This window comes from Belonocnema kinseyi, chromosome 1, assembly GCF_010883055.1.
Source record: "Belonocnema kinseyi isolate 2016_QV_RU_SX_M_011 chromosome 1, B_treatae_v1, whole genome shotgun sequence".
In the NCBI taxonomy this organism is placed as follows: Eukaryota; Metazoa; Arthropoda; class Insecta; order Hymenoptera; family Cynipidae; genus Belonocnema; species Belonocnema kinseyi.
In genome coordinates this window covers 166,590,574-166,605,358 of record NC_046657.1, presented here as the reverse complement: position 1 = coordinate 166,605,358, position 14,785 = coordinate 166,590,574, and the positions used below count along the sequence as shown (strand labels likewise).

At 26.5% G+C, this 14,785-nt stretch overlaps 1 protein-coding gene across 2 annotated transcripts in view; it reads left to right on the top strand.

The window, feature by feature from the left end:
- The window catches only part of LOC117167214 (F-box/LRR-repeat protein 4-like), a 140,155-nt gene that overhangs the window by 2,307 nt on the left and 123,063 nt on the right, over positions 1 to 14,785 (top strand). Inside the window, exons 2-5 of one of the 2 annotated variants that reach the window (XR_004466371.1) lie at positions 6,077 to 6,190; positions 11,796 to 11,901; positions 11,972 to 12,021; positions 12,175 to 12,662. The exons of the other annotated variant lie outside the window; for it this stretch is intronic. The gene's annotated coding sequence lies outside the window, so the exon portion shown is untranslated. Of the gene's footprint in view, positions 1 to 6,076; positions 6,191 to 11,795; positions 11,902 to 11,971; positions 12,022 to 12,174; positions 12,663 to 14,785 lie in introns of those variants that run through there. 2 annotated transcript variants of the gene reach the window in all.

Sequence of the window (14,785 nt, the reverse complement as noted above, 5' to 3'; positions counted from 1 at the left end):
TTTTGTAACTAAAAATGGTACTGTTCCAGTTTCGGTTGAAAATTTTTTTTTAAGTTAAAAATTCAACTATTTGGTGGTTAATTTGCCTCTTTTTGATTCAAAATTCGACTATTTCGTTAAAAAGCATGTATTTTGTTTAAAATTCTAGTTCATGGTAGAAAAGAAATCTTTTTATTTAAAAATAATCTGCTTGTTTAAAAACTCATATTTTTGGTTTATAAATCAACTATTCTACTTAAAGATTCATAATTTTATTTGAAAATTTATCACTTTTCTTGAAAATTGAACTATCTTTTTTAAAATCCGTTTTTTATTAATTAATTTTTTCAACTGAAAATGTAACTATTCTGTATTTAGTTGGAAATTGATATTTTTTTGGTTTAAAATTAAACAATTTGGAGAAAAATTTGTTCTTCTTTTCGGTTTTTTTTTTAGAAATGACCGTAAGGCTTCCAGTTATAACAAGTAACTGCGGATATTCTATTTCGACTTAACGTAAATTTTTTATTGAACAACAAAGTTCCAACTTTTTGTTCCTAAACAAATTAATTCATAAAAGTCATTTTTTCGTGATTCGCAATGATCAGCTAATTTTAACCCATAGCTTTTGTATACAGTATCACAGATGATGATGTCTGACAGACAAATGACGAACCTAGATGTTCTTCATCATCTTCTGCTCCATTCGGACCTTTTGGGAAGCAGTTATAGAAAAGTAGAATCCAGGAAAATGAAACCTCTGTCAGAAATGGCTGAAAGCATGAGAATCTCCAAGGAGTGAGCTCGATTTTCACTCACTGAAGCTCGAATGGCTATAAACAATATGAATGACAGCAAGGATTCTTTTGCAAGACATTTCAAATTGATTCCGCAAAAAAATCAAGCCTATACATGAAAAAATGGTCAAAATGTGCAATTGTTTATAAAAATTGTTTAAATAATTATCAGTGTTTGTCACTATTAAAAATATAGTAGCAAAGAGTCTTTTGGAAGACATTTCGAATTAATTCCGCAAAAAAATCAATCATATTCATGAAAAAATGGTCCAAATGTGCATTTGTTTATAAAAATTGTTTAAATAATTGGCAATTATTGTCTATTCTTAACTTGTTGTAAGCGCACATCATTATCTGTGATACTTTATACAAAAGCTATGGGTTAAAATTAGCTAATAATTGCGAATCACGAAAAAATGACTTTTGTGAATTAATTTGTTTATAACATTATTAACAAATTTTGTAGTTACTCTTACCCACTGAAAATTATTTTTAGTTACTAATTTAATTGATTTATGACCTTTTTTAATGAATTTGAAAGTCTTAGAAAAAATGGTATCACGGAAAAGTTTAGCAACAAAAAGTTGTAACTTTGTTGTTAGATAAAAAATTTACGTTAAGTCGAACTAAAATATCCGCAGTTACTTGTTATAACTGAAAGCCTTACGGTCATTTCTAAAAAAAAAAAACATCAAAATCTGTTAAGAATTGCACTGTCAGTCGATTTTTGTCCAAAAAAGGTGCTTTTTCGCTCACGGTGTGCGTCGGGCCCCTGGATTGGCATCATTTTAGTCTATATCTATTTATTTTTTTACACTACGAAATTAAAATTTTAACATCAAACCACAAACAATTATTTTGTTATTAGGGCAAAATCATTAAGGATTTACATCTTACATTGCATATAGGTATTTAAGGGTAATTATAAACATTCAGAAAAATATATCTTACAATACAAATGTTCAAACAAAATGATTAGTTTTTAAACGAAAAAATTAATTTGATACTAAAAGGGATGAATTTTAAACGAAAAATATTAATTTTTAACAAAGAAGTTCATTTTCAACAAAATAATTTAATTTTCTACTAATAACTTATTTCTTCCTTAAAAGATTTTTTACAACTTCATTTTTCTAGATTTTATTAAAACTAAATTTCTTAGTAATTATACCACTATTTAGATAAAAATTGTTTAGCGCATATTTAATACTTTTTCTAAAAACAGAATTAATAAAGTTCGTAGAAAATCTTATAAAGAACATAATAAACCGATTGAGTAATGTGCTTGACTTTATACTAAAAACATCCTTAATATTTTAAATGACTCGATAGTAAATCCTGTTTTCTTTATTTCTAGTAGTTTACAGTAGTATCTACATATTAAATATGCCAGAAATTTTACTTATGTAAATTTTTACGAAATAAAAATAATAAAGAAAATAATCATCAGAGTCAATAATTTATTTTTTATTCACTTTCATAAATATTACAATTTTTATCTGTTCAAAGGAAGGATGTACAAATACCTTGTTTTTCTTTGCTTTGCTAATATTATCAACCCGTTTTTTTATTTCTTTTTCTCTTTCTACCGTCACGTAGAGTTTCTGGTGAACTTGAAATTTACTTTTTTAGTCATTCGTTTTCAATATTTACAGATACATTTGCTTAGGAATCAAATTCAACGTTCCCTAAATTTTAAGAGATGTGTAATACTTACCCACCTAATCTTCAAAATGAATTGAATATGTGCTCGTTGTTTGTTTACATTATGCTTCTAATGTACACAGATTTTAAGGACATTGTTTACAAACATAGGTGCATTCTAGCGGGCTAAATGGCGAGTTATAACCGGGCTCCGATGTTATCGTCACTCACGCGATCGGTCAATGCTATTTGAATGCTCCTATTTTGTTAACAAATAATTCAATTAATGTAAACATTTTCAGAAAACTTAATTATATCCTAATAAACCTTTCTCTTGCTGGAACTTTGGGTTTACTCAAAATTTCCTCGATAAACGAAGCGTTCGAAAATTGTCTAACCTTACTTTGATACTGCTTTCCGAAAAAATGTATAACTTTATGTTTTAACAGAACCAATATATTTTTAATTGCACATTTTCTTAACAACCGTTTGAAGGACAAGTTCATTAACTTTCATCATAAGACGTAGAAAACTTTGTCTTTCGGAGCAAGTTGAAGTAAAAATACTTAGTAAATTTCCTGGTCTGAAAGATTCAGTTTTTTTTGTACAGAAACGGTAAAAGATGCCTCCAGAAAAAAGATGCGCCATGAAATTTCCTATAAAGTGATATGTTAAAAAATTTAATTTTCGAAAACTGATTTTCAAGCCATCAGGGGCCAACTCAAGCGGCCTAAAGCGGCCAGGCAAATTTTATGCGGGGTTATAGAATCCGGAGTATCAATTTTGTTTCAAAATTGATCATTTTGGTTGAAAATTGAAAGGTTTCGAAATAAATAAAAAAATCTTAAGATATCTGGGAATATTTGAAGTGAGTTTTAATTTTTCCAATGAATTGGGAGAGAAGGTTTAAAAATGTTTTAAAACATTTAAAAAGACTTCCAGAATCATCAAAAACTAACCAGGAAGATTTTATGGCAATTAAAAAAATAATTCAAGTCAGTTTAAAAGATATTGAGGAATTTTGGAAATTTTAAAGAGATTAAAAATATTTTTAAACTTTCAAAGATTTCCAAAAATTTATCAAACATTTTTCATTCTTTCCAAGCGTCAAACAGCCCTAAATATCTTTTTAATTGAATCAAATTTTTCCTTAAAATGTCTTATTTCTTAAATCCTGTAAAATTAAAGATAAATAAAAATAAATAAAGATAAAGGTAAAATAAAGATAAATTAAAGATAAATTAACTTGATTAAAAATTCACTTGTTTAGTTAAAGATTCATAATTTTAGTTAGAAATTAATTTCTTTGGGTCGAAGTGTAACTATTTTGTGAAAAATTCATCTTTATTGTATAAAATTAATCTTCTTGATTAAAAAATCATCTTTTTTATTTAAGGATTCAGCTATTTTTTTTGAAAATTAGTTTTTTTAATGAATTCAACTATTTTTTTAATAAACTTGTTATTAATATATATATAAAAATAAACGGTTACATTTTTCCTTAAAAATTCTTATTTTTTTGAGTGACAATTAACTTTTGTTAATGACAGTTCATATTTTCCGGTTGAAAATTAAACTCTTTTATAGAAAACTTGTCTATTTTGAAATATATAAAATTTTTTTATTAAAAAATAAAACTGGTAGAAGATCAATCTTTTCTGCTTTTGGATTGAACTATTATGTTAAAATTTTTGTTGCAATGAATTCAACTATTTTTCATAATAATAATAATAATAATAATTTGCTTAACATTTTTTTCCTTCCTTTACAGAAAAATTTTTTGTTGTTGAAATTTTGTGTTTAAAATGCATATATTTTGATAGGAATGTTTTTTTTTTTATTGAAATTGCAACTGTTGTGGATAAAATTAAGGTCTTTTTGAGTTAAAGGTGAACTATTTTGTTAAAAATTCATCTTCTTGGTGGAAAAATGTTTTTGGTTGAGGGTTCAACTATTTTGTGAAAAATCTACTTTTCTTATGAATTAAAATTTTTTTAGTTTGAATATTAAATATTATATTTTCCGTTGAGAATTCATCTTTTCTGGTTGAAAATTCAACCAGTTCTTGAACATTTAAGTTGCTTTTCTAAAAATGCCTTTTTTTTTAAGATTCATAATTTTAGTTTAAAAATCGTCTCTTTGTTTGAAAATTTAACTATTTTGTTAAAAGTTCGTCATTTTTAACACAAAATTAATCTTCTTCATTGAAAAATCTTCTTATTGGTTGAGGATTCAACTACTTTTTGGAAAATTCGTTGTTTTATGAATCCTACTCATTTTTATTTAAAATTGAAATCTTTTTTTAGTTTTAATATCATATTTAAATATCATATCATATTTTAATATCATATTTAAAAATATGACTGATTGAAGATTAAACTTTTTTGGTTGTGGATTCAAATATTTAGTTAACAAATTTTGTTTTTGGGATGAATTTAACGGGTTTTTATGTAAAATCAGAATTTTTTTAGATTGTACATTAACTTTTACATTGTTTTGTTTAGGATTCATCCTTTTTGTTTGAAAATTTAACTATTGGGTTGAAGAGTCACTTTTGAAATTTTTATTTTGCATTAAAAATTAGGTTTTAGTCTTAAATTCTAATTCGGCATTTTCAACCAATTTTAAATAAGCTATGTGTACGTAAAATTAAAGAAGCGCTTTTATGAAATGTTTAGATCACAAACTTAAAAATAAAACGTTAAAAAATTAATGCAAATTCTCTGAAGTCTTTAAATATTTAGGCATTTATATTATTTATTCGAATTTATTTAGAAATGAAGGATATATACCATCCAACTAAATAAGAAGTACTTTAAATGCGGTTTGTTTCCAAATTAAAATTATTTTATTTTGAAAGGTACAAAAGATTCAGTTTTTGAATTTTAAAGGCTGCAATTCAAATCATTCAATTTGGGCGTTTAATTTACAAAATAGTTTTGAATACTTGAAGATTTTAAGGTTTACCAAAGAAATGTAAGAATGTTTGATCAAAAATACGTTTAAAATCAAGTAATGGAAATTATAGAAATAATTGAACAATAATGTAAAATTGTATCTATTATAGGTTAGAATTTCAAGACAATGATTATACTATCGCTTTTAGAGACGAACCTACTTCACTATTTAAAATATTATAAATAATTTATTTCAAATATCGAAAATTCGGTTATTTGCTCCATCTATCGAAGTTTCAAACCAAATTGGATAAAAGTCAAATTAACGCTTATCAAGTCGAGGTTAGACATGTAACGATTTCAAAACAATGTTTACATTTTTATAATGACGAATAGACAAACTAGTTTCTTTTTACTATTTTAAATCATAACTTTATCGAAAAAGAAGTAAATGATTAATTATATTTTTTTAAACTTATCTTATCACTACGTTTTATTTATCTCCTATAATATTAAACGTCAGACTTCGGTATCACTGTAAAAATGCCAAAATGGTCGTTCATGCTCAGCTTAGATAGGCTGTCCGATCTCGGGGTAAATCAAAACATTCTGCGTCGTAGTTCGGAAAGATTAAAAATCTCTAAATATGCAATAAATGAATTAAATTTTTCAAGGAATTCGACAATTTTTAGTCACTCTTGTTTGGAAAAGGCAGCTATTTTAGTCAAACCGTAACTAAAGTAATTTATAACTTTTCAGAATAAAAATGTGTACGTTCTATTTTCTGGTACAAAAAACAACACACATGCCCAAAATGGCGTATTCAGAATGCAAACTTCCTACTATAAAATACACAAGACCGTCCAACCACAGGTGAGTGTGCGGAGACTGGTACACTTACCCTAAACCGCTTAGAAGAATTGTAATTTAAAATTATTCAGTTCGAAAGAAAATACTAAAATTTGTTTATTTTAACTTCCCTCAATTTACAGATAATAAATTTTGGAACTCGAAATTTAAATACAAATTTTTATTTTGATTAATTACTTAATTGATTTTAATTCTTGACAGTTGCCAGTTTAGAACTTCGCATAACCTCATTGTATTGTCATAAATGAGTAATTTGAATATATGTTGAATTTTTAATGGCATATTTTTTATGTTTCTAATTTGAAGAGATTTGGATATATTATCGTTGAATTTTTCCAATTTCAAGAGGTACTAAATTTGGACAAGCTCAAATTTATTTGCCAATTTTCAGTTAGTAATTATTTTGGAATATCCTAAAATTTAAAATTGTTTAATATTGAAAGCATGAACATTTTTTGTATTGTTCAAGTTAATAAAAAAGTGCGTTAAAATTTTATGAAATGCAAAAAAATATATCAGCAATGGCCCGTTGATGTTTGCATAACTAGTGAAGTTTTATTTTAATTTTAAATTTATAATGTAATTCGTAGCACCCTGCTCGAAGTAGAATGATTGAAGAAGATAGAAATTGGGGATGTGTAAAAATGTAGTCGTTAATTTAGATTGACATAAAGATAGAAAAAGGTAGACCTTGACATATGTAGGATAACAGGGTGGCGACTTGACCGGGAAATGACCTGTAATTTATTTTTATGCCAGGGAGTTTACTTCTGATCATAGTAAAATTTAAGTTTTCATAATTTAAATAAGAATTGCCGAATTTATTTAGGGTTTATAGATCTTTGATTTTTTTATATCATCTCAATTCACTCTAATTAAATTATAATTTATTATTGTCCAAGAGTGCTTATTTTTGTTGACATTAGTAGTTTTTCTCATTCATCCAAAGACTTTTTATTGTAATAAGAGATTAAGAATACACTATAGGAGACTTTTATTAATAAACTTGTTTGTTCACGTGCAACTATCATTTAATGAGCTTGACTTTAACTAGAAAATGTAACATTTTTACCGTGAAAACCTGAGAAATGACCGGTTTCTGTTTATCGATTAAAAAGATCTCTTACAATATGATTTAAAAAATGTGATGTTCTTTGAGTTTGATTTCGTACGTTTTTTAATATATCTATACAGTAAAAGATAATTTAAAGAAATCTTTTGCAATTTTTCTCTCCGTCAGCTTTTTTTCACTGACTTAAGTTTGATAATCGAACTGATGATATTAAAAAAAAAAAGAAACAGTCATTTTCTCCGTTTAAAAAAAAATTGATTTATTGTTTTTATTTTGGGACAGGGAGTTTAAAGATATCCCTGTTTCAGGTACCTGTTTCAGAATTGGTCACTATTTTAAAGTTCTTCTTCCAAATTTTAGATGAAGAAATATCTTCAAGCAGTTTTTAAAGCAGAAGTAGTATTTCAAAGAAAAAATATTTCTCAATTGTAATTAAAAATTGTGTTATATTGTTCGTTCAAATTAATCATATCTAGTAAAAATTCCACTTCTTCGTCAAACATTAAACTTTTTTATTAAAATTTTGTTGTTGTTATTGAAGATTCATAATTTTATTGGAGAGCGCGTTTCTGATTGTAAATGATTGTTCAAAATCAATTTTTTTTAACTAAAAATTTAACTACTCCAGTAGAAAATTTAATTATTTTCCTCAAAATCCGTATTTTTTGTTTGTTAAGAATGATATTTTTAACAGAGAATTTAACTATTCTATTTTTAGTTGAGAATTTATATTTTTTGGATGAAAATTCAACTATTTGGATAAATATTGAAATTTTTATTTGAAAATTAAACTACTTGTTCGAAAATTTATCTATTTCAAAGTCTCCAAGTGAAAATATACCTGTTACATTTTTTATTAAAAATTAAGCTTTCTTAGTTCCAAATTCAACAGTTTCAATGAAAATTGGTCCTTTTTAATGAAAATCCAACTATATAGTTGAAAATCCACGTATTTTGTTTAAAAAATCGATTTTTTTGTTAGAAAAGTTTGTTGAAAGTTAAACTCTTTTGTTAGAAATTAATTTTCTTGGCTAAAGATTCATCATTTTATTTAAGAATTCATTTGTTTGTTTAAAAAATGAACGATCTGACTGAAAAGTTGTTATTTCTTTGGATGAAAAGTAATTTTGTTAACTAAAAACTTAAATATTATTCCAGTTGAATATTCCACAATTTAGTTAAAACTTCATCTCTTTGGTGGAACATTCATTTCTTGACTAACCACTTAATTAATCCAATTTTGGTTGAAAATTCATCTTTCTGGTATAAAATTCAACTATTCCAGTCAAAAACTTTCTTTTTTTTATTTATTTATCACTATTTATTACTTTTTTATTCATTCTTCCAATTAAATATACCATAGTTTCGGGTACCAATTAATCTGCTCGGTTGAACATTAATTTTTTAAATTTAAAATTGAATTATTTATGTATTAGATGACAATTTATCTTTTTTAGTAAAAATTAATTTTTCTTTCTTTAAAATTCAACGATTCCAGTTAAAGATCCATCATTTAGTTAAAAATCCATCTGTTAAGTTGAAAATGGAACTATTTGGTTGAAAATTCGCTTTTTCATTGTTGAAAATTAGTGTTACTAACTGAAAATTGAACTATTTTATGTTTTGTAGAAAATTTATCTTTTAAGTTGAAAAATTCATGCATTTGGTTGAAAATTAAGTTTTTTAGTTGAATATTCATCATTTTAGTTCAAAATTCACTTTAGCTATTCTGTTTGAAAACAAAATAATTAGTTTGGTGCAATATTCGTTTTTCTATATTTACTTTTTTTAGATTTTATTGAAACTGTATCTTGTTCGGTAGAAAATTCATCTTTTGTAATAAAAATTGAATTATTTTGTTGAGACTTTTTTTCTGCAAATTGATTGTTTTAACTGAAAATTTAATTCTTATATTTTTAGTTGAAAAATATTTTCTTTGGATGAAGAAAACCTTTTTTGTTGAATTTTCTATGTTGAAAATTGATCTTGTTTGGATGAAAATTCATGTACTTTGTTGAAAATTAGTCTTAGTGGGTAGAAAATGAATGTTTTGTGTTGAAAATTCGCTATTTCATTTAAATTTAGCACCCTTTCCAATTTGAAGCCATACATTTTTACGCCAAATTTGAACAGTATAATTATTAATTATAGTGATAGAAAATACGATTTCCTAAATTCTAATCCCAAATGCTCATATAGGCACATAAAGGTCGAGCTTATTCTCAAAGATATTTTCATCCTCGTGAAAATTTCTCCGAGCACTTAAACTCTTTAGAACACTAATTATGAAGATTTAAAATTATTCAAAAAAGTCTCTACCTTTTTACATGCCTTATATATTAAATAGAAATTCCAACGAGGAAGAAAGTGTTTGGCTAATGCTTTTGCATTTTTCAAAATTTCAACGCGCTTTTTTTCGTTTAATATGCAAACAAAAAATCGGGAAAAAAACGCACATTGAACCATGGGTAACAAGTGACGTCAAATTTAAAAAGCTAGAAGCTCTTACGCGCGCCATGCGCGCGACCCACCAATTTTCTTGTAATTATTCTATTTGGAAATAATTTTAAGAAAATACCACTATAATCATTTTTACTTTAATAACGTCTATTTATACATGAGTTCGCATGGGTACCGTATACGACGAAAGTTCGGGTTATGTACTCGAATTTTGAAAACCCGACTAAACTCGGAGGTGGTTTTCTGCAGTTTTCCTCTCATCTGACCAAATGTTTAGGGAAATGCGAGTACTTCAAGCCCTATTAGTTGAAAAATAGCTAAATTCTAAACTTTTTATGAAACTTCTTTCAATAATTAATAATTAATCATTCTGGTAAATTTAACAAATAACTTACAAAAGAGTCATCACAAAGACAATCTTAGTTAACTTCGTAAACAAATTTGAAAAATACCCCAAATCTAAATATGTTTATGAAAATTGTTTGAATGAATAATAAGTATTATAAATTTACAAAGTAACGTGGAAAATGATCATCGAAAGACATTCTTAGTTCATTCCGTAAACAAATTATGCCTCTTCCTTAAAAAATAGCCAAGCTATAAATATGTTGATACACATTTTTAAAATATTTAATAGTTTTAGATTTTCAAAGCATCAGAGAAAAAAAATCATCGGAAAGATATTCTTAGTTAATTCTGGTAAAAAATGAAGCCTACTCGTAGAAAGAAAAGCAAACTTTTAATTTTTCAATTGAAATTCTTTCAATAATTAATAGTTTTAGTAAATTTACAAAGCAACGTAGAAAAGAGTCGTTTGGTTAGAATAAAGTAAATTTAGAAGAATTCAACAGAATTTAAAAGGATTTAGGATACGTTAATAAGGATCCATGGCGAATTCCAAATGCATTGCAAAAAATATTTGAAAATCTCTTCAAATCTTCGAAACACTACGAAATCCCTCATTTGTGAACAATTCTTTGAAATCCATTAAAATATTAAAATCCCTTAAAATTATTAAAACCCTTGGAAATCCTTGGTAAATTGAAATTGTTTAAATATTTTGAAAATGCCTTGGAATCTTTTAAAATACCCTACAATATTTCAGTCTTTGGAAACCTTTAAACTACTGAAATAAATTTTTTAATTCTGGGACTCTTTTGAAATTTCCTAAAATATTTTGAATCCTTTGATATCTTTTGAAAACCCTTAAAACTTTCTAAAGCCCTTGAAAACGCCTGAGAGTCTTTTAAAATTCTTTCAAGTATTTCAAATCCTTTTAAATCCCATTAAATTAATGAAATCAATAAATCATTTCTTTGTAATTTTTTTAAATGACCTAAATTGTTTAAAATCCTTTATTCTCTTTAAACAATTTTTAAAGCTCTTGAAAATTCTAAGGAGTTTGAAAAAATACATTTAAATATTTTAAATCATTTTATCAACTGATCCTCAGGATCGATTAAATTAAAACTCTACAAAATAAAAATAAAAAATTCACTGCATTAAGTAGAATAGAGTGAATTTAGAGAAATTAAATTAAATTCATAAAATAAAGACTTCTCTTGAATAAGTTCTTTAAAATCCGCTAAAGTATTATAAAATCCCGTAAAATTCTATTAAAATTTTTTAAAATCATAGAAAATGTATTAAAATACATTGAGAGTTTCATAAGAAATCCCTTAAAATCATTGAAATCCTCGGAAATCTTATAAAACAACGTGAAATCTTTTTAAATACTTTAAAACCTTTAAACTTTTTAAACCTTAAAAGCCGTAGAAGTTTTAAAAATACATTCAAATCTTTACAATTCCTTCAAGTAATTGAAATCTATCAAACATTTCTCGGTATCTTTATAAATACCCTGAAATATTTCATAGAATTCAGGATAGGTCAAGAATAGGTATAGCCCTAAAATGAATAGCGTTCAACCCACGAATCAATTTATCGAATGAAAAGTGACTTTTTGTGATTGATTCATTTGAAAAAGTGACTAATAGTGATTCTGTGCTAGCCCTTATTATTTTTTACAGTTACTTCTTACAGTAATTCGCTGAATTTTGCTATTTTTTTTTTAAGTTCCTGACTCAAAATAGGGTACCCACAGGGACCAAATCTTGAAAATGGGGTACTTCAGGGACCTTAAGTTAATATAGGGTACAAAAGGGGATATAGGGACCGCTCTGTAAGTGTGATTTTTACTAATCAAAACTTTAACTTTGTTTTTCGCTAAATGAGGTATTATGAATTTTCAGGTTCAAAAATACCCCGGCGATACGTTTTCCATCATAAAGGGTTCATCTTGGTATGAAAATGTTGGGAATTTAGCCTGCTATATGTCGATACGTAACTTCATACCGGCCATAAAGACCCTTTAATTACAGACACCCACATAATTTTTCTGTAACTGCACTACGTAAATTAATTCAAAATACTAATGGTTATTTTAATATTTCAGGTGGAAGCGTGTTCGTTTATGATTACTTCATCTTCAATTCTCGATAATAATGGCATGAAATAGTTTTAACATTCAATGAACGCCACAATTTAATTAATATTTGTAATAGCTGAAAGAATATATTATGGAGAAAATGTTATTAAGAAATGAAGTTTAACATTTATTGAGCCTAAAAATAATAGTGGTTCAAAATTATCAAAAAGTGGACAGAGCGTAGTATAACTCTAGGGTGATGATGGGTAAAATTTCTGAGCTCTTTGATAACTACAAATTAAAAAGCTTCACGAAGCAAAAGAAATAGAGCATTTAACTTGAAGCGACTGCGAGGCATTCACAGAGCCGGCAATTCTGACAGCGAGTAACCATAATATTTTTGAGGAAAATTTTTCCACTATTTTGAGCTGTGTCCGTTAAACGATAAGCTAGATGTTTGTTCGAAAAAATAGTATGTTAGGACGTATATCGGATTTCCAAAACATATCCATTAGACGTCCGTTGCAATGCAAGTATTAAAAACAATTTCAAAATTATTTTAACTAGTCAAAATACTTTTCAGAACAAGTTTTCTAGCATTATGTTTACATTTTTTGGTACGTCAACAATTACACCCTAAAATATATCTTTAAGACAAAAAATTCTTTGAAATTAGAGATCCTATAGAAGCATCCTGAAAAAGATGAATTGGTAACAAAAAAAGATAAACTTTTAAACAAAAAGGATAATCTTCCATAAAAAAATTGTTAACAAAATTCAAGAATTCTCAATAAAAAAGTTAAAGTGTCAACTAAAAAAGATGAATTTTTAAACAAAAAGATGAATTCACTACCAAAAAAAGACCAAAATTTCAATAAAATTCAAGAATTATGCAGGCTATACTCTAAAGGGTAGTTCTATCCAAGTCGGGCAGTTCTAAATTGAAATGGGCAGTTCTAAACGTCAAAATGGGTAGTTTTAACATTTAGCTTCCATCCACGTCAGAAAATTATACATAAGATTACAAATTCAAAGGATATTTATATTATTTTTATTAATAAATAGTGAGTTGTTTTTATCAGTAATGTTGTTTTTACCCATTTGAATCTGATATCGGATTATCTATCAAATTATTAAATTATTTATGGTATTAATTGCGACTTCACGAGGTGCATGAAAGATTGTTTGTACGTTAAATATAGCCCAATAAATAATATTATTATAAATTTTCGAAAAAATCACATCTAAATTGATTTAAAAATAATCAAACATAACGATATTTAAAAAAAGTTAATCATTTTATACGCTTGCTCGTACAATTTCATATTTTATATGGTTTTCTTAAGCATAAATATTAAAGATTTTCCAAAATTTCTGCAATTAACGATTATTGATATTAATTTCCGTATAAGCACATACTTTATTGACAGAAAAGTGTTCAAGAAAAAATTATGAGAAAAGTATTCAGTACGGAAAATCTGGGAAGCAAAGACCTTTTTTTAGGCATTTGCTTACTGTTAGGTCGGGCAGTTCTAAATTTTGCTTAGGGTAAACCTTAGAATCATTTATCGAAAACTTGACTTTTCAACTAAAAAATATGAATTTTTAAAGAAAATAGTTAATTTACTAATAAAAAAGATGAATTTTCAATGTAATTCATGAATTCTGAACCACAAAGTTAAATTTACAATTAAAAACGACGATTTTGTAAATAAAAAGAATAATTTACTATAAAAAAGACAAATTTTTAATAAAATTCAAGAATTCTCAACGGAAAAGTTGAATTTTCATTAGAAACATAAAATTTTAAACAACAGGATCAATTTGCCACCATAAACATGCATCATCTGAAAATGTACTAAAAACGGTACCCAATGTACTTTTAGAAAAAATAATTTCTCTGATTTCAAGAGGTAACGCTACTTTGACTGATACTCGCCCTCCCTCTTCCTGATACCAACCGCGGCCCTTTAAAAAGGGCAGTGTACCTAAAGTTTAGCATTTTAAATAGACCCGCGCGTTTCAGCACATGCGCAATTGAAAACTGGCGGTCCGTTTCAGTCTGCTTTTAGACTATTCAGCCGCTCAGGTTTGTTTGGATTTGTTAATTTATTTGTATTTATTTATCGCGATAAGAGAAGTAAGACGTAGTAAGGGAGATTCCATAATAGTATTTCAACCTATAATTTAGAAAAAGTAAGGTTATATTCATTTCTTAAAAAAAAAAGGATAAAATCTATTTTAAGTTGGCCTTCAATTTCAGTAGTAATAAAATAAACTTATAAATAATTGATAGATAACTATTACATAATTTTATACAATAAAATCCGATAATGGAAGAAAACTTCTCAGGCGTTGTAAAACGCTTAAAAACTTCTGACCACGTAGCAGAAACAGAAGCGCTACTTAAAAAGACCAATACTATTACTTTCTATGATCTTCCGGAATACTGCGTCACATATATTTTGCTCCTACTGCCAATTCTTGATAAAATTCGAATGGAATCAGGTATCTAAAATTATATTATTTATAAATCTTTCTAAACAATCCAGGAGACATATTTTTCACATTTTGCACAATTATTTTCCGACACCGCAAACGATTTTTATCTTTTTGCGAGCTAGAGCTGAAAACTAAT